Genomic DNA, 22,022 nt, shown 5'->3' on the forward strand with positions numbered 1-22,022 from the left:
CAGGCCGCCACAAATAAATGAATGTTAAGGAAACCCTGAATAATGCACCTGAATTTCAGACCAAATTGTCTGCAGTTGAGAGCATGGTGGGTAATGTAGCTGCCAGATTTTGACAAGGAAGAAAATTGTGCTGAATAAAGGACAATATCTCTGCTTCTGCTGCTTCATCAATGTTTACTCTTGTTTTATGCCTCTGATGACCACTGTGGCCTGAGGCGTTTGAGGTGTCTGTCCATCAGTCCATTTTTCCCAGTCTCGTAAATGTGCTATATCAAAAACGCCTTGAGGGAATTTTCTCAAATTTGAAACAAATCTCTACGATAAACTGATTAGATTTTGGTTGTCCAAGGTCAAGGGTCACTGTGACCTTACATCTATCTCATTCTTGTAAATGAGATATCTTGAGAAGGCCTAGAGAGAATTTTCTCAAATTTGGCACAAACAGCTTGATCTTCTCTTCTGATGGGAATTTCTCAACAATTCATAGGCAAATTGTAAAAATGAAAATCATACAAATGTCTAATGGAATAAAAATGATGAAGTGATGACATTTTACATCCAAAAGGTCAAAGGTCAGCTTCACTTTGACAACATAATGTTCTGCAGAAACACTTTGCTGGTCATAACTCAGCATCATAACTCAGGAACAGAAGGGGAGACATTTGGTCAGAAACTAAATTACTGACACTAATATTGGTGATTGTGCAGATCTTATGTGCTGAGAATGTGTGTGAAACATCCACATTTTAGAATTTGTAGCTTCTTTGCGGCAGCATCCATATTTTAAGCAGTGTCATCTGTCATGGCAGTCAGACAGTGTACTTTTGCCTGTTGATCATGACAATAAATGTTGTAGGAGTGAAATGCTAAATTGTTGGAGTGCTCTTGTCAGACGAATCACTTTCTAGTTTGTTTATTTCAGATATTCCCCAATTTCCTGGGAGATTCAACTGAATAAATTAGAATTTTTTTTCTATCTTTAATAGTTCATCTGATGAAGAAATACTTAGATCAAGCTGCGTGTCAATATTTGCTCATCTTTCATGTTTTTTTTTTTTTTTTTAAGTTTTGATTGGTTTAATTACCAACATTTCATGTTTTTCCTTTTTGGTCAGTAAGCCTTATGTGGGCCTCACAGACATCAGAACACCTGTCACTATGAACATACATATGATGTTTATTATACAACCAGATGGGTCCTTCAGAAAAGGAACAGAGACACAGAGAGAGACACAGAGAGAGAGAGACATACACGAGCACGTGCACACGTGTACACGCACACATACACCAATCATGGTCTCCTAGCAACTCCTAATTAGTGGTCCTACCTTGGGAGTGATGCTCTTTTCACTTACATCAGGTGTTTGCCCACCAGGGAAACCAGAAATAACCTTGGAGTGACCCTGAAACACAAGCACATTTCACCTCGATCCCACAAACCACATCTAATCCTTTTACCCAGTCAAGCCCAAAAAATATTAACACCACCAGCAGTTTTTCTTCCTTTTTTCTCCTCTTTTCACTATGTTAATAGAGTTTTAGGTTCATCTTCCTGGTGGTTTTTGTCCTGAGAAGGCTTATGGGTCGGGAGTGGATGCAGCCGTTAAGCAGCCAAAAGAAGTGAGCTGTAATGAGCAGAAATAACACCTGAGGGCTCATCCTTCTACATCGCATAGCAGTCACTTTATAAGGAGGGATGACAAGCCGTCGACTCTGAGATTTAACAGCATCTGTGGAGGGCCCAGTTGGTGTCCTGTCCCACACTGGGCCAGCAGCAGAAACACTAATCTACTGTGGTGTGTGTTTGTGTGCAAGAGGGGTTGAGCATACAAAAGAGGCATTGTTTATACTTGTTTTGAGCGTGTGTGTGCAGCGTTGCCTGGATGTGAAAGGTGAATCCATGTGTGATGTACACATTTGTGTGTGTGCAGGTGCTGTACAGTATGTGTGCCGTGGCCTCTTTTCTGCTTGTCGGCCGCGGTGTGACTGAACCTCCTCAGTGTCCCCGTGTGATCCAGTGATCGATGCAAACCTCTGGAGGTGCCTTTCAGACATACACACACACATACACACGCACACACTTGTCTCTGCTCTCCAACGCTGTAAAGTGTCTGTCGCCACTGAAGGTTACGGTAACAAACCCAACCTCTCGCTCACCCTCTTACTCAACGGATCAATCAATTAGTCATTCACTTCCTCATTTCTCCTCACTTGCTCATCTATCACGTCACCAGATGTGAAGCTGCACTCACCGTCGACATGACTGATGCTGTTGCTCAAACGGTCGCACTGCTCACTTAGTCATTCATGCGTTGAGTGAATGAGTGAGCTCCTTGTTCACTGACTCACTCACTCATTCACTCTTGCTCCCACAGTAGTTAATTGCCCGTGTGATTTAAGGTCTGGTTTACATATGATGATGGTTGTACTGCTGAAATAGTATGGATACAGCAAAGATGTGCTTTCACAAGCATGAAACATGCCATTCATGCACTTGCTGTACACAATCTCGTTCACCTCACTCACATATTTGCCAGTTTTTGTTAAGTTCAATTACTCACAGAACATATCTGCTTATTCTTATACTACAAAGTAATTGCATACAGTGTGTTCTTTATATTTATTGTTTTAGGTGACTGTGTTTGGCAGGTGTTGTACAAAGAAAGTTGATATTTTTAACCATTTTATTTATACTGATGGTTAATTATGTGAAACGTGCACTAGTGCATTAGGCTGCAACTTACAGTAGGAATGGAACTTTCAGTTAAACTTATAATAGATATTTTCATGCCTCTGTGCTGGCAACAGCTGTGGCTGGAGGCATTATGTTTTTGGGTTGTCAGTTCGTCCGTCCCATTCTCATGAAAGCAGTGTCTTTAGAATGCTTTAAAGGACTGTCTTCATATTTGGGACATATGTCCACCTGGACTCATACAATGAACTGATTCACATTTGGTGATCAAAGGTCAAGGCACTGTGACCTTGTGTCTGTCTCATTCTCTTGAACACGATATCTCAAGAAAGCCTTGAAGGAATTTCCTCAAATTTGGCACAAACATCCACTTGGACTCGTACAATGATCTGATTCAAGTTTGGTGGTCAAAGGTCAAGGCACTGTGACCTTGTGCCTGACTCATTCTCGTGAACATGATATCTCAAGAAAGCCTTGAGGGAATTTCCTCAAATTTGGCACAAACATCCACTTGGACTCAAGAATGAACTGATTCAAGTTTGGCGGTCAAAGGTCAAGGTCACTGTGACCCCACAAAACATATTTTTGTCCGTAATTTAGGAATTAATTTGCTAATTATGACAAATATTTTACACAAGTGTCTAATAGGATAAAATGAAGATGAAGTGATGACTTTTTATATTTAAAAGGTCAAAAGTGAGCTTTACTGTGACATCATAATGTTCTGCAAAAAGAAAGGCCATTACTTAATACCATATCTCAAGAACAGAAGGGGAGACATTTGATCAGATATTAAATTAGTGACACTAATCCTGATTTCACCTTGAAACTGTGGAGATTGTAAACATTGTTTGTGCTGCTGGGGGTTTTAGAAATTGTAGCTTCTTTGCAGCAACATCCAGATTTGAAGCACTGTTAACTGTCATGGCTACATATGAGTCTGGACAGGCATGGATGTAAACTGTTACTGCAACTGGACTGGTTCACAGAGGCAAACAACCGCAGGGTGGTAATTCTAGTTGTTTTTTGACAACTGTGGACATACACAGCAAAACCCTGTGAAGAAACAGTATGTAGACAGACTTGCTTATTCACTAACTCACTTTCTTGATCTTTGTCTTCTACTTACTGACTTGCTCTCTTACACTTAAGTGGAAAGGTAAATCATCAAATTGAAAAGGACAGGTTAGTAAAGACAGAGCAATATCAAACCTTCATCCAAAAGACTACTCCAGAGATTTAATACTGCACTACCATAAAGTTGAGAAACTAAAAAGGGAAGGTTGAAAAGTCTTTACAGTAGTAGAGACCAAGATATCCTGACTAGAGGTTGACTGATAGTGGATCTGTAAAGGCCGATATTTGACAGTGTTGGAAATGAACAATCGATAACTGAATATCAAACAAAGTAGTAATAAATATATAAATAAATATATAAATTCTAAACTAAACATCAAACTTGAAGTAATTAAATAAATCTGTAACTGAACATCAAACTAACTGTAAAAAATCTAGGTGTGATTTTTTGTTTTCTCTCAAAGTCAACCTGAGATTCTCAATCACGATAACATTACCTTGACTTCATGTATGGAGCCTCAATGCAATTGTATTAGTTTTGTTTCAAATGTGTGTTTCAATTATTTTAGAGTATCTTGCAACGGGTATTTAATAGGCCTGTGAAAATTCAAATGTAATTTGAAACAAGATACTTTTGAATGGAGCAATTTTTATTTTCAATATACTTAAAGTACTTTCTCCATGATTCATAAAACATTAAAAAAAAACAACTCTAGGTCAAAACCAAGTATATGGCTGGACTGTTTATGAAATGCTGGAGGGCTTTTAATTTGAAACAGGAAGTGTTGGCATTCACTCAGTCACAGCTGTTGCAGTCTGGCCAGAAACTTTATGTTAGAATGAAAAACAGTACACACACAGTCACACAGCAGGAGCGACCTGCTTTCTCTGGAGCTGTACTCACTAGTCAAGCTCCTTTTTGCCCGATTTAACACAACCCTTCCCTCTTCAGCTCTGGTCAATGACATATGTCCCTTCATGACTGATGGAGAGCTTGCAGTTATTGGCCACTATTGGAACCAAGTTCTGCTGATAACGATAGTTTGTAAAACCTCCAATCATTGCCGATTTATCTAACCTCTAATCCTGATATTGTGTCTTACTTGTACATCTTTGAAGCCATGATTCAAAAAACTAGATCCTATAATTCCCATGATGCAACCACAACATAAAGGGTTTTTTTAATTTGTTTTTTTTTAGTTAAAAAGCCCCTTTCAGAGCCACAGAAGACGATACAACTTTTTTCACAAGTTAGTATTTCCTACGAGCAGTGAGGTGACATTGACATATAAAATCAGTGGAGTGTCCCTTTAATACAGCTATCTCAACTTAGGGGTCACCACCTGATTCTTTTGATATGCAGACTAAGTCAAGGAAGATTTTATCTACTCAGAAATTGATGTTTATTTGATATATTTTGAACTGGAAATTAATTAATTAGGTGTGGATTGCTATCATAATTTCTGTATAATTTCCTCTGTCCGTGCTCTTGAAGATAAAATATGAAAGTCGGAAGGACCTCAAAATGGCATTGTAGGTGAGAGAGGCCCGAGATATCCTGATTTAACACTTTCAACTTTTATTGACTCTTCCCTTTTTATGGTGGTGTTTATTGATTTATTTTAGCAGTCATTACATCAGCATGAATTAAGTGCTTTTGCTCTGGCAGTAGTTATTATTCAACACTGCATTGGGAATATTGAATCTCAAAAGTTCATGTAACCAAAGATGAACACATTATTTGCCATGTGGCTGCGTAGCCACTTATATGCCATTTCAGATTTATAACTCGGGCTTAGCAGCAAATTAAAGTCAGGTCTAGAAGAGGATAAAAGATTTACAGTCTATTCACCAGAATGGTCTGCTAACAGTCATTCAGCCTACTCACACCATTATATCCTTCATTAAATGAGCTGTAGAGAAGAGAATGAGATTTATCCTGCTGCTCTCAGGGCAAACAGGGCACAGTCTCTTCTTCAGACTGACGCTCCGTGTTGACATTGGGGGGGATAAATCCAGCAGGATCAATACCAGCTTTTCGTCTCATTGATTTGCTCATACAACCTTGCCCTCGTCCCACCCAGAGGTTCTTCCGCCATGCTGACCCCTCTCCGTCACCTGTGAACGCCGTTCATCCGTCTATCTACATATAGTGCCTATCCATTTCACCAGCTGGAGGCAGTGACATTGGGCAGTGAGAGCATGCAGCTCTTAGAGGTCTTATAATGTCATGTTTTAATACGGGGGATGGAGGAATAAGTCAGAAGTAATTGTTGAAGTTTTATCTACTTTGGTTATCTGTATGTATGAACAGTGCAATTGATGTTTGTAAGGGCGAAGAGCTTTTCACCAGCTCTTGTCATCAAAGAGCTAAAACTTAACTCACAAGACTCGCTGTCATTTGTCTTTGCTCTTCAGAGTGACAGATGCAGTTTGAGTATTTTCTGATCTGATACCCGATCATCAAGACACCATTGTTTCTCACCAAAACTGGGGCCGGGAAAGATCATTTGAGTTTGGCTAAAATTATTACTTCATTAAGGTTAGCGGACTTTCGTCGGTATATTTACAATCATAACCACTTTCGTAAGGTTGGGGAATGACCACGTTCGTCGTTAAAGGGAGAGTTTACCCTCAAATCCTCCTCTTACCTGCAGCACTTTGTATCAATCTAGATTGTTTTGGCGTGAGTTGCTAAGTGTTGGAGATATCGGCTGTAAAGATGTCTGCCTTATATCATATATAATGGAACTAGATGGCACTCGGCTTGTGGTGATCAAAGTGCCAAAAAAATACTTTTGAAAAACTCAACAGCAATGTCTCTTTCCAGAAATCATGACCTGGTTACTCAAGATAATCCACAGACCTTGTTGTGCACAGTTTCATGTAGGAACTACTTAATTTCTGCTGAACTGCACGCACCATCCGTGTCACCACATTTAAGGAAGCGTGCATCTACTGCTAGCTCACCTAGCACTACTGAGCTAGCTAACGTAATAGCTTAGCGTAGGAGCATACCATTAATGTTTACATCTCGCGCTACCACAGCCAAGAGCCTCTCGTCCGTGAGCAGATGCACCCTTCCCTCTGAGCAGTGATACCGAAGGGAGACATCTCTAAGGCCAATATCTACAACCCTCTGCAGGTCACACCAAAACAATTTAGACTGACAAATAACTCTACAGGTTAAATATATATTTGATTTGGGGTCAAACTGTACCTTTAAAAGAAACTCACACTGGCTGTCTGTAAGAAACAGGAAACGAGCAGCAGTCTCTCTCGTTAAAGTCCAACTTTTCTGACCTACACCTCCTCCCTCTGTGGACTTTGTGGCTCTATAATAACTTTACACTACTTCTTCTTTTGCTCCCAATGGACAAGAGTTTCCTACAGCCACAAGAGGGTTTGTCACTCAACTTTCATTGTTTTCATGCTTTTGCTAAAATGAGTGCTGTTTTTTTTCTTGGGCCAGCAGTCTCAGAAATCCTGTTGTATATCCTGTGAATTTGAGATTTCTGAAATGTTTACTGTGTAATCTGTTACTCTCTAATGATGTAGTACAACACGTATTCTTAACCAGAACTTTATATATTGTGTAAAATTTGAGTTTTACTGTTGACAGCAGACTGTCTGTAACATGTCAGTAATGCCAGTTTCAGACTGAAAGCATTCAATGTGATATAACTGACGTGTAAATGCTATGACATTTCTTTCATTACCGAGACAATGTCACAGATGAGCGTCACTCTGAGGTTTTTTTGTTATGATTGAAAGCCAGTGGGCACTAAACAGGAAGACGGCCACTCTGACCTTTAACTGCAGCGGTGTTTTGTTTCCATCACTCAATCAGCGGTGGTCTTTGTTTATTTCTGTCCTTCCTCGGGGGTAAATAAGACCCCACTCTGCCAGAGAGGAGCCTGGGTAATGAGGCTTGTGTCTTTGGAAGCTCTACATCCAACAGGTCATGGGTCAACTTCAGGGGATATGGGGGAAATGGATATGAGATTGGAGGAATCTATTTATATTATATTATATTTCTGGGTGAGTGTGTGCGTGTGTGTGTGTGTGTGTGTGTGTGTGTGTGTGTGTGTGTGTGGGTGTGTGTTTGCACTATGTTCTGTAATAGTTTCCATGCCCATCATTATCATAATGACTGCACCAAACGACACTCATAAAACAAAATAACAAAACGAACACAATGAAATGTTGGAATACAAACCAACAAAACTCAAAATGACAAATTAATTAACACATCAGCAAATAAATCTAAATGTAGTTTTGTGTGTAAATTTTCTGTACTATTCTACGTTTCAGGCTAATTTAAAAACTATAGGTGAAGTTGAATATACAGTAAGAAGTTTTATTTAATATTTTATTATTATTTTTTCATTTATTTTTTGCTTTTCTAAATTAATTGTCACAATACATTTAAGTTAATGCCACAATTTGCCTATTAAAAACATTGAGGTCCTAATTGATGCTTCCTAATTATGGTAACACATGTATTTTAAAAATTATTCATTTAGGTTAGAACATAGTATTTGTGCTCTGAAAACAAGTATCATACATCTAAAGGCAATGCTCAGTTTGACTTTCCATTTGATTTCATACACAAATTGTTTCTGTGGTCGCTGCCAAACATCAGTCCTGACCGTGCAGTGTTTTGTGGCCTTTTGCCTTTTCTTTTTCCCCTTGCATCAAAAGCCTTTAAACATGCCTGTGAACATACATCAACGGCAGCTCATCAGGACCCAGTGCCACCAGTGACAGTCTGAGATGGAACCTCTGCTAATTACCATGAGACCCAGCACCCTACAGTAGCTGCACACTGCCGGGGTTCAATGTATGACTTCAGTGCAGACCAAAGGTTGCAAGATTTAAAAGCATTTCTTTTGCCACTCTCTGATATCTCCCTTATTAGACGCAGACAAAGAACATTGATCCTCGTGCAATTATTTTTTCTGCCCCACCACAACTGGATGATTTCCTTCATGCTTTTAAGTCTGTCTGCTGGGGTCGTGGCTCCTCAAAGGGTGTGTGTTGTTTGTTTCCTTCCTTTATACAGCATGTACACCTCCCTATACATATAGCTGTGTACTTTTCTGTGTTTTTCACTTTTTTGTGCTTTCTATATAGGTTCAGTCTGTGTATATGTACGTGTGCTTTGATCAGTCGCAGGCTTACCAGTGTTTGAGTATTTTCCCACAGCATGCAGACTTAGAATGATGGGGCAGAGGTGGTGGGTGTTAGTAGGAGTACCTCCTCTGTCCATTTAGGGTGGGAATGAAGCAGGTAGTGGGTGGAGGTCTGGCCAAGAGATTAGCCCGCCTCTGTCTGAGTGATCCCAGGACTGCAGCAAAGGCAGGGCGGGCCTCTCCTCTGCAGCTCCTCACGTACCCATTAATGTAAACACGATCAATATGTTTGTTGTGAGACCTGCACAACTAAAAGCAGAGAATGAAACCGCTGAACCGTGAGGTGGGAATCACATCTCCATGTCCTTTTCCTTTTGAAGGTACTTACTTTACCATATTGTATACTCTGGGTGTCTAAATTATTCCATTTAAACACATTTAAGTGCATCGCCTGGCTCCTGAGCAGCAACCAATACAGCTGAGATTTGAAGCAATGCAGAAGTACATGAAGTCCACTTTCTCCCAATCGATGCACAATGCTTTTTATGCTTCCACGCTGATGATAACCATGGCTCGAGGCATTATTTGTTTGGGTTGTCTGTCCATCCATTCCATCCTCATAAACAAGATATCTCAATAACATCTTGAGATAATTTCTTTAAATTTGGCGCAAACATCCACTTGGACTTGGATTCGAATTTCGTGGTTAAAGGTCAAAGCACTGTGACTTTGTGTCCGTCTTATTCACGTTAACCTGATATCTCAAGAACACCTTGAAGGAATTTCCTGAAATTTGGCACAAAGGTTTACTTAGACTCAACGATGAACTGATTAGAATTTGGTGGTCAAAGGTCAAGGTCACTGTGACCTCACAAAACATGTTTTGGTCATAACTCAAGAATTCATACACAAATTATGACAACATTTCACACAAATCTCTAATAGAATAAAATAGTGAAGTGATGACAATTTATATCTATAAGTTCAAAGTTCAGTTTCATTGTGACATCCTAATGTTCTGCAAAAAGACTTTTCTGGCCATTAACACCAGAAGGGGAGACATTTGACTAGACTAATCTTGGGTGTCCAACTTGAAACTGTGCTGATTGTATAGATCTTCTTTGCTGCTGAGATGAAGATGTGTGAGAAGCATCCATGTTTTAGAATTTGTAGCTTGTTTGCCACAACATTCATATTTGAAGCATTGTCAGCAGTCATGGCTACATATGAGTCTGGATGGACATAAATGTAAACTGTATCTGCAACTTGACTGGTTCACTGAAGCAAACAACCACAGGGTATGAACTCTAGTTTGAAGAACTTCAACTGTATTAAATTTGAAACAAAAACCCTCTAAATCTGTGACATCAATATCAACAGGAATTTGTCCTCAAATATCTTATTTGTTTGACCTCTAATGCAGGGAATATTATATCATTCATAAGCATATGCTTGCTAGAGTTAGGATAAGCTAAGTTAGCTATAGAGAGCTGAATTCATGACCTAGTGCAGTGGTTCCCATCTGGTCCTGACATGGGGTCCAGATTTCTCCTTAGTCATTAGGTCAAGGTCCTCATAGTTTAATACATTCAGCATCACACTTGTGTTTGTCCATGTCGTCCAGCTGGTTTGCTGTCTCTGTCAAATAGCTGTCCATTAGTCACTCACTCTACAGCTGGACACAGCACTACAAAATAAAAACTCTGTGCCAGAAGTCTACTGTACTTAAAAATGAAGTGTGTTTTTTACAAACTTGACATGTTCGTGAGTCACTTGCCGTCCATTCAGGGTGGACCCGCAAGCCACTTTTGGACCACGACCCACCAATTGGGAACCACTGACTGGCATCCAGTGCAGCATTTCCTAAAAGGAATTGAAACTTTTATGAATCCAAGTTAAACAGTTTTGTGAGCACAGAAAAAACGACAGCCCCCGAGAAGATTGATCAGTGTGGCAGCGCAAGTACTTATGTCATTGTCAATGTAGTTTCACTCTCTAAAAGCATTTTTTCCCAACTTTTTAGGTCAGTAATCTCTGCTGTCTAAAAATGTCCACACCATTCAGTCCATCTCCGTCATGTCTGACATGTCTGAGCTAACAGCCACCCCTCGACAGAAAAGGACAGCTGCTGCACTCTTCTATTCCACATGTATTTCTGATCACCTCTCACCCAGAAAGATTTTTTAAATGGCATGGTTTTTGGTTGTCAAGGGAGACCATAATTCATATTTGATAAGTGTGCCATTGTTGTGTCACTTCTGTGGCTCTGTGCTTAAGTTCACAGGCTTTTTACCCAGAGAAAAATCTGCTTTTGAAGGTTAGGAGCATATAATTCTCAACAAGGTTAGGTTGGTTATTATTCATTCAGTGCGCCAGTTTCTGTATGTGAGTATTAATATTCTGTCTGTTCTCAAAATAATAATAATAAAAGCTGACACATTTTCTGACAATGTTTCATCTTTTCTGTTTTTGGTGACCTCTGTGAGCTTTTGAGGACAGTTATTTTTTATTTATTTATTTTGAAAAGTACATTGGTTGGGTGCAGCTATTGCTTGCTCCACAGCAAGAACCTGCCATCTTAAATCAGGGGTAGGCAGTTTCATTTTGGCATTACTGGGCAAAAATACAATTATAAACTTAACATATTGTAATTCAAGTGGTCTGTGAGAAAACTAGACCTCTGCACCCTTTTGGCTTTGCTTCCAGTCTTTAGAAAGTCTAGCCCATGATGGGAGATTTTGGCCAATCACAGATCAGTTCAGAGAGAGGGCATTGCTCTAGGCTGTTCTATACACGTAAATGCATGTGCATTTTGATGAAACCCTGGTTCAATGGCAGAAAGTCCTACAGAGTAAGTTGCTATTTCAGTATTGGCAACAACTGCCTACACTGCAAAGCAACCCAATAAAGGAAGACAGACTTATTAAAAAAAGAATCTAAAAGAGAGTCTGTCAATGAATAAAATAAAACATGTCAGTATCAGCAAAGTGAGAAGTAGAAAAAATGTTGCATTTCGTTTAGCCTTTGGCTGACCAGAGCCAATGGCTAACAGCTGTGGCTTCATGTTCACATGTATGTAGCTAACATTAGCCAGAGCCATGAATCACAGTGTGTCCTCTGCCTCACTTCTTGCCGCTCTGAAGACAGGCCCCCAGTCAGCTGTTGCAGCAACCTGAATCCAGCCAGCACAAACCCCAGTTCCAGGAAATCAACAGCCCCGACTCTCAACTTTCTGTTGCTGTGGTTACACATGTTAGACCTGGCGCTGCTGCTGGCCACCAGCCCACTTTGACACTCACTGGGGGGTTTGCGCTGGATGAATTCGAGCTGCTACAGCTGCTGACTGAGGGTTTGTCTCCCGAGCTGCTGCCTGCTCTCCTCCCTACAAAGCAGTCCTCAGTGTCGGGGGGCGAGGCGGAGGAAATTGGCTTGCTAGCTAATTCTTGTCACATTTGTGGTCTGATAAACAGAGAAAGAGTGGGGTAACAAAGGTCTGGGTGAATGTGCTGCATGCAACTGCAACATGCGATTAAGTAAATCAAAGTTTGGAAAACACTGGGTTACTTTATAAAGTATGTACATATATGCCTGTGGTTGTATGGTGGCAGGCGCATAGGAAAGAGGGTTTTTTACCTTTTAATAATGACTTTCTTAAAAGAATTAAATCCCTTCTATGTGTAATTTTGTCAAATGGTTGTCAGTACTGTGGACTGAATGTGTTTCCTATGTGTGGTTGTTAAGGCACAGCTGGTCTGTCCTCTCTGTCTTCTTTCCTGCTGTCTCTGTTTTTTTCTGCCTGCACTTTTCTGCCTGGGCCATTCCTCACCTGTCCACCAGATGCCCTCGGTGTGCTCCCCTGTCCTTCACACCTGTGACTCATCCCTAATCAGGGGTGATCTGCTGCCTGCCTTCCCAGCTGCTCCTCATCTCCAATTACTGCTCCTGTTGCCTCCATCCTGCCTGAAATCTGTTTCCTGACGTGTGCTACCTGTTGTCTTCCTGCCACTTGTCTGCATACAGTGACAAAAGCAATATCATGTGAAACAATCTCTGCTTGGCTTTGCTGCATACAGTGTGAATGTATTTTTGTGTTGTCACAGCCATAATTTTAAATTTAAAGTTTCCTGTGATGGATTCTTAAGTAAGTTGTTTTTAACAGCACACTGACAATGTAATTAATAGCTATTAAAAACTAAATTTAAGGACTGTATCCCATTTAGTTTGGACAGTGTCAATGCCCTTGTATTGTCCATGCTGGCTCATAGGCATGGCTTACTGTAACAAATAAGTCAAAATGTCTCCTTCCTGTAAATTTTAGCTCTGGACTCTGGTCAGATCTCACCCTCAGTGTGCACACAGTGTCCCAGCGTCCCACCACAACCTCTGATCATTAGTCTGAGAAAAAAGGAGACATATTTTTCTAAAGGTTGAGCTGCTTATCCACGCTCGCTCTCATGGCGTCTTGTGGGGATTGTGCTCTAACAATAGAAGCTCAGAGGAATCTGATGGAGCTGTGGCACAGTCCGATCTTTGTTATGTGACTTGTGGGCCCGGGAACATTTGTTCTCCTTCATCCCTCGATATGTGTGGGATGAACAGATCCTTCCCAGGAGAGTCCAAACTGTTTGCTTGCTTCAACTCTCTCCATTTATCTGCTTCATCCTGCTTCATCGTGCCATCCTTTTGTCTCTCTTGCCAACCATCTTAGTCTTCTGTGTCTAGTAGATTTTTATAATCTTTGTCCATTTTTATTTTGTTTGATTTTGCCTTTTTTCCCTTCTTTTCTTGACTCTCCTTACATCTCATGTTATTAGGAGTGTTACCATATGTGTTATTGTAAGCCTGCTTTTCAAGGTAACTTGTATGAAGCTGGAAAAGCTGAAATCTGGAATAATATTCAGCCATGCCAGCAGTCTTTAAGGATGATAATGTTGGTTGGTTGGTTGGTTGGTTGGTTGGTTGGTCCATCCGCCGCTTTGGTACAGGCTGAAATATCTTAAAAGCTACTGGATGGATTGCCATGAAATTTGTTTCATACATTCATGGTCCTCAGATAATAAACCCTAATGTCTTTGCTGATCTCCTGACTTTTACTTTAGTGCCACTTACAGGTCAAAGTTTTCTCTTATTCCTAAATAGCTTGACATCTACTGGATTGGCACATTTTTACAGATATTCATGTTTCCCAGATGTCATTGTTACCTGCTAAACGTCAACATGTCAACATTTGCTGTGTCCCAAATCAGATATTTACATTAAAGGGGAACTAATGTTTTTTTCAACCTGGGCCCTATTTTCCAATCTACTTTTGTCTAAATGAGTGATAGGATGTTCAATATTTGACATTTCTCCAGTACGAAGCTCGGGCTGACCTGCCTGCAGCCCGTGAGCGCACACTATATTAATAATTAATAATAGGGCACTCAGACAATGTCAAACAACGTCAAAATACATCCACTAAAAGTGCATTTTTTTCACACAGATAGGCTCCGATTGTTAGTATAATTTTCCGACAACATAACGGAAAGGAAAAATGAACGTCTGTGTTTACCTTTAGCTGGATTCGGACATGTTCCTCTGCCTGTTGCTGCTCCCTGTCTCTCCTAAATACGGACGGTCATCAAATTCAAATGGCTCATCCAGATCCAGTTGGTCAAAATTGGGTAAAAATTTGGACATGTTTGTTGTGGCAAGTCAAAACATTCACTCAGAGAGTGAAAGTCTGGCTCTGAAATCTCACGTCTCACAAGATTTGAGTTGTTGCAGGAAGTTTCTCCCAGTTACGCCAGGAGTTACTCTGTTTGGAGTAGTCATGGCTGAATTTTTACCCGATTTTGACCAACTGGATCTGAATGAGCCATTTGAATTTAAAAATTAAAAAGTTGCCTACATCACCAACCTGTGCTGACAGCATCACAATTTTAAATTCCAATTTGTATTGCACTTGTAATAAGCAGCACATGTTATCCGCTATTCACTGCCAACCTGAGCACCAGCAACATGAAGGCGATCAAACTTCAGTAGAGGTGAGCAGAGGTTGAGTGGAGCACGTTGTGTTTGTTTACTAGAAAGTTCATGTGTTTTCAGGCTGAGGAGAAGAGGCATGGCAGAGTTAAGTAAACCAAAGGCTGATGGCTGATGAAAGAGTTGTCCTAACTGGTCCTGAGTGACATTGTGTGCCCTTTTCAGCTGAAGTTTTGTTGGATGCCTTGTTTCTATTTATTGCTGTTGCTCTCTTTAAAAGTGTGCAGCAATGGGCAAGGTACGGATCATTCATGAAGTTGAAATAAGGAGTCATCTGCATGATACCTATTCATTTCATTACAAAAACTTCCTGCCAACAGTAATACATTACACTACTTGTTATATGACTTTTCTGTTACACCCCTTAAAGGAAATGGCCACTTTAGAATGAAAATACAGACAGTACTTGCTGACCCTCATGCCAACAAGAAGTCCAGTATAGTTTTTAAATCCACAAAGCTACACTTGAAGTGCATGGAACCCACATTTTGAAAATGTAATAAAACTCTAATGCATTTCAAAAACATCAGAACGGCTCATCCGTCATAATCCAAGTGCCCTGAAACCGTGGTATGCAAAATTGACTTGAAAAGATGTAATTTACTCCACTTTTATAGCATAATTTCTCCCTGTGGTCAGTTAGCCTGCCCTGCAGGAGTGCTGTGTTTACATGGGAACTTGTGTGAGACTCGAGAACTAGCACTAGTACTAGCACTAGGACTAGCCATCAGCTAGTTGCCACACAGTACGCCTGCAGGCTAACTGACCATGGTGAGAAATTATGCTATAAAAGTGGAGTAAATTATGTCTAGAAGTATTTTCATTCTAAAGTGGCCAATTCCTTTAAAATTTGTAATTGCGTATCTTCTCAAAATTCAGATGTGTCCCTCTGTGACAATGTCAGGGTAATTGTCAGTAAGTGTAGCTAAGGCTGGATAGTGGGCAAATGATTTTTTTTTTTTTTCCTACCTGGAGGTCTAGTTTGCCTGCAAACAGTATTTTCCCAATTAGTCACTGGTGAAGCAACATTTAATCCACAACGTATCCAGCCACAAGCTTCATTGCATCTTTGTAGCCTGTAGCTGTCCACGATTAAAATCCAAGTTTGGATGTTTAGCCAGTGTAGGGCTACAGCCGATGCCTACAGCCAAGGAGGGCTCACCTTTGGTGGGGTGTATTTCCTTTTCACGTTGTTGTGTTGTCGGTCGTAGAAGGTGTTTCTGACCGGAGGTTTGAGGACGTGTTTTTCACTATGGAATGAGTTTTAGTCCAACTACCTGCAGAAACAGTGTTCCTGTCATCTTTCCACCTGACAAAATCAAAGTAATGACAATATTTCCAGTCGCTAAGGTAAGAGTTTCCATTTTAAAAAGTAGCTTGCTGCATTGTAACATGCATGCACAGTGCTGTTTTATTTCAAGTCACTAGTGTTGTGATAACAAAAGTAAAGTTGTAACAAGTTGTTTGATTTTGGGGTAACTGTAATATTATTATTGAAATTAGTTACACTACTCTTTACTGGAAAAAGTAATATTATTACTGTAACACACTGTCCAACACTGGCCATGGAGTCTTAGTCTTGTTATTAATAAACCTTTTTGATTAGTTTTTTGTTATTTTATCCACCAAACATACCCTTAACCATACCAAAACATAACCCCAGTAAGAATCAATTTTAACTGCAGTTTTGGGACATTTGGGACACCAGTTTTATTCACGGAGGGGAAAGCCTCCCCCAGTCAACTGGTTTCCAGTCCAAAATTTGTCCCCAGTTGCAGTCTTAGACAGAAAAAAGCACACACACACACTCCCCCTTCACTAAGCCAGTGACATTCCTCTGTGCATGGGGTTTCTCTCCAGAGTCACTAGATCACTGTCGGATTAGCCCCCTATTTCCCTCCAGGCGTTTGGGGTGCCCCAAGTGTGTCTGTATTTTTCATTTTGTGTGTATCTGTGTGCGTATGCGCACAGGCATGCTTGTGAGTGGAATGGCAGGGAACACGGTGATTAACACTGGATGTGTGGTTGCTCCCGGCGCTGGCACAGTCATAGGGAAGTGCTGAGCCGTGTAAGCACCTGCTTTATTCCCCCCCAGTGAGACGACAGAATAAAGACATCAAGCGCACCCCAACACCCCCCTCTTCCGCCTCTCCCCCTTCTCCTTCACACACTCACATATATACACACACAAATATACACACACACCGAGGTCTATGTATGAGCTGTATTCAAGCTGAGTCTCTGCCAACCCAGAGCACCATATTGGACCTGTGTCTGCACCATCTTTCCAAAACATGACCTCCACTGCTGGCCGAGTTTTGCTGGAACGGAACTTTTCTACCACCTTAAATGCGCCATTATTCAGATCTATGGTCGACTCTGTTCCGGCTCTGCCTGACACTTGTCCTTGGACCCAGCCAGCAGACTTCACAGTGCCTGAATCCTTTGGTTTGTCATGTAGAGTCTGGCAGTGTGTTTTAAGGAATGAGAGTTTGAATCAAACAAAACAAGCTGAGAAGAAAACACAGAAATCCAGTAGGGATGCCTCATACCGAGTCAAAAGAAAGAGGTGGAGTAAGAGAGAGGGGAAGCTGGGGGGGAGTGGGGTGCAGGAGCATGTTATTCAGTGCCGCTGTTGCTACTGACTGGCAGCTTGTTTTTATTTTTCCCTTTAATCTGACCAGGAGACTTCTCTGAAAATGGGGAATATGGGTAAAAGTTTAGGTCAAGTAAAAGTTTTAAGTTGAGGCGAAGAGGGCCACTAGACAAGAAGTCGATACAAGAGAGATATGTCATCCAAGCCTAAACCTTCTGAGGTGTTCTGTCTGAATGCTTGACATCGCTCACCACAGTAGCTACAAGGTGTTAAAACCATTGCTGGAGTTATATGTGCATCTCTTTTTGACGAGTTTCCTTAAAGACCAAATACATCTGTTGTTTATGGACTAGTAAAACCCGTGGTAAAGGGGAATACTGACACAGTTCTAACCTACCTTTAAGCTGAGGTTTCTCCATACTGATGCTTTCTATTTTTTATTTTTTGGAGTGTACTTCCTCCACTTCGCCCAGGGCTGCACGAAATGAAAAAAGAAAAAAAAGAAAATCACATTGCAGTTAGAAGTGTAACAATCCATCAGTCTGGATCGTTATATCAATTCAGTAATCAATGATCCAGAATCATTGATACAAAATGAAAACTTTGACCTTTTTCATCATCTTTAGGCAATGCTTTTATTTTGAAAGTCTGTGTCACCGTCAAACAGCGGCAGGCAGACGACAAGCAGCCAAGAGAAAGATGATGAGGAAAGATGATGAGGATAACACTATTATAATGTTGTTGTTAGTCCATGTTTTATAGCTGTTTGCCTTCAGGGTTATAAGCCAGATATTCCTGGAAGTTTTATGAAAAAGATGATGGTTTGGGTTAAAATGAAAACATTTCTTCCAGAAAGGACTTTCTGTCAGAAATCCCTGAAGGCCTACTTATTCCATGTGCTGTGCAATGTGTGTTATAGGAGTCAGTATAAAGTAAATTTTACTGCACTTAAGTGGTTACAGTTATTTTCATTATTATTGTGTTGTTTTTATGTTTTATGGCCAAAAGCAAAGACAAAATGGATGGCAGCCTATTCTGTAATCGACTGTGTAAAATGGGCAGATGATGTCATCTCATATTGATTGCAGGCCCCTAAATCTCACTGTATCAAAATTGTATCATGGCAGACTTTGTAATTTTGAAAAATATCGTCCAAAGAATCGATATATCGTATCATGATGAAACCATGATTTACACCCATCCATAATTATTTTGACATATTACGATTAGGATATGAGTTGTGGTTTTAGTGGAATGGTATTTTTTGCGTTTCATTTTCACTTAAAGATATGAAAATGATGATGATGGGATTTTTGCTGGGGTCTGCACCAAATACAAGCGTGTTCCCTTATATCTGGAATATGATTTGTAGGCCGGGGCATCTCTGTAGCACCCTAATGCTTCATTTGTGGTATTTTGTGACACATTTTGCCTTAATTAAAAAAGTGCAACTCCTGCAATTTGGACATTGCACTTAACCATATTGCAATTTCAATGGTATTTTGACTAACTGAGCAGCCCTACCTTTGCCACTTTTAATTTTGCAGATGACACCTTCCTAATCACTGACAATGCCAAGGTAGTTTCTAGAATGGCAATGAGGGATCTGGACTATAACTGTTATTGATGTGTCATCAAGAGTATCCAGTTTACATCAAAATTTGATTTGTCTGGACTGTGACAAGTTTAGACTGGTGTACAAGATTATTAACCTGGAAATCCAGACTCAAATCTAGAAAGATTTTGAGTCTTGTCCTCACCCATACACCCTTCCTACCCAAGGGGCGGCACTAACTGAGGTATATTAATGCCGTCACACACAATTGGATAGCACGATAGCCAATCAGAGCAAAAAACAAGGTGGCGTATTCATTGCACTAAGCCCCATTTGTTTGCTGACCAGTGGGGCTAACTGATATATTATGCTTTTGAATGACTGACTGACAGAACGACACACTGACAGTTTCCGTGATTATGTACAGCATACCATACCATGACTTAGTCATACTAAAAATTAGAAAAAAACCCAAAACATTCGGCCACAGGGGGAGCCAGAGTGATCGGTCGCATTTTTAAGCATTTTTCTGTTGTTATAGCGCCACCCAGTTGCCAGTTAGAGTTAAATTTCTCCAGTCACCTTGAGGCGTCCTGTTCTACATATCTACCAAGTTTAGTAAAAATCAATATGGCGGTTAGGCCTAGATAAGAAATTAGCTCTCTAGCACCCCCATTTTGTTTGATCAGGTCAATAATGGAGGGGTCCCCTCAGATTATGTGTGGTCATATGCCTACAAAGTAGCGTGGTGATTGGTGAAACCCTTGAGATGTTATACACCTTTATGTGATGAGCCACGCCCTCCGCAATATTCATTGCCTTATAGAAGCTCAGTTTTATTATTAATCCCCCTGAGGGGAAATTCAATTTTTTCACCCTTTTTTGTCATTAACACACAGGTCCAAAAGACACACACATGCACAAACGGGACATATACATGCACAAAGTGGAGAGATGGAGAGGTCAGGCACCCCGAGCGGTTGGGGGGTTCGGTGCCTTGCTCAAGGGCACCTCGGCAGTGCCCAGGAGGTGAACTTGCACCTCTCCAGCCACCAGTCCACGCTCCATATTTGGTCCAGATGGGGACTCAAACAGGCGACCCTCCGGTTCCCAACCCAAGTCCCTATGGACTGAGCTACTGAAAACTAAGTTTTCCAACTTTTGCGAAGGGAGAACTTTAGATACTGGTCTCTAGATTATGTTCACTGAGTTTCATGCAGATCGTTCAAACTTCCTAGGAAGTGATCGATTTTAAGTGTTCTTCAGAAAATTCAAAATGGCGGAAAACCTATATAACCGGAAGTTCTTGGGGCAAATTTGTTGTGGATGCATCTCTGTGCAAAGTTTCATGTCTCTACGGCATACAGGGCATGAATTTCAATCGGTTGCTATAGTGCCCCCCTTTGGCCAATTGATGTAATATTGCTTCATTCGCTTCCTCCCATGACCCTCTACCACTGTGCCAAATTTCACATGGATTGTGAGGAGAAAAACGTGGAACAGACACACACACACACACACACATTTTTCGTCATTATATAGTAAGATAAGTGTAGTTGGCTTAGCGTTTCTTCCAAAGCTAAATTGAATGGACGCGGTCCTTCGGCAGCTGCCGTCTTGGCTGTTTACTTTTCGACTCCTACGGCGCAGCGCTGTCCTCATCATGTCACGCCCGCCCAGAGCCCGCCTCTGTCAGATAGACTGATCTGATTGGTCCGATTGTGATTCACTCTGCTCCTTGGGGCCAGATCCCTGTGTAATGCAAATTCTTATTTGCTGGGGGCGGGGCAGCTGGATTTCCAGGTTACCAGATTATAGCACAACACAGATGACTGTAGGGTCTGCACACTGCACTCACCACTCACCCAGTAGACAGGCTTTGTAGTGTAGCAGTCATTTAATTTAGTTTTTAATCTGCAGGCTGCCTGAATGCTATTTGTTAAATATGGTTTTACTTTATTTTGATAGTCACACCTATTAAGCACACTTGTAACACAGTGTATTTGATTTTAGACATTTACTCATACACCTGTACTGCAGTTACTTTTTTACTTTGCATTGATTATTTTTTATCTTTTCTTAGATTGAATGCATTCATGTTGTTATGGTTTGAACCACAAGACATTTATTCACTTATAAATGATGTCCTCCTCCCATGCAGTCAGCTTATCATCTGCCAAGCAGCCTTCAGAAGCCCTCCGACCCTCAGTTGTGGCCTTATTGTCTCGCAAGGCCAGTGAGGCTGTGGTAACATCTGGTGCCTGGGCTGCAACAAATACTCTAAATGGATTGTGGAGGCTTGTAGCTTTACCTGCATGCAATTTAAGACTGTCGCACCACAGGGAGACAACCTATTTGAAACATAAATCAGTCATTGTGTATAGTATGATTGCAGTATATGTTTTAACAGATAACCTCTCTCAGAGAACAAACAAGAAACTTTCATACATTTGATAGGAATGAATGCTGAATGATATCAACAGTACTTGAATATCCTATTTGCTGCAATAACCTGGGCTCATAATGTTATTGAGGGCGCTTAAAGGAATAGTTCAACATTTTGGAAAATATACTTATTCTTTTTTATGCTGAGAGTCGGATGAGAAAGTTGGAAGTAGCTGTGTGTAGGAGTTAGTGGCATCGAGCAGTGAGGATTGCAGATTGCAACCAGCTATGCCCCAAGCATGAACTCCTGGTTAGGATTCATTCAGTGTTCATTGTTCAGGAGGTTTTTTGAATTATCACAGAGGTCTTTTCCTCTCCAAACTCCTACGCTGTTCAGGATCATCGCTTATGGCCCAGCACCTGCTAATCAGTGCTCACCTTTTTTCCGTGATTACTGAAGATCCAGACATTCGGGAGTTTATCACCCTGAGCCGAATTATCCACAGAGGTCTCTTCCTCTCCAAAACAAACAGATCCAACAATTTAAACAGGTGGTAA

This window comes from Epinephelus lanceolatus, chromosome 19, assembly GCF_041903045.1.
Source record: "Epinephelus lanceolatus isolate andai-2023 chromosome 19, ASM4190304v1, whole genome shotgun sequence".
NCBI lineage: Eukaryota > Metazoa > Chordata > Actinopteri > Perciformes > Serranidae > Epinephelus > Epinephelus lanceolatus.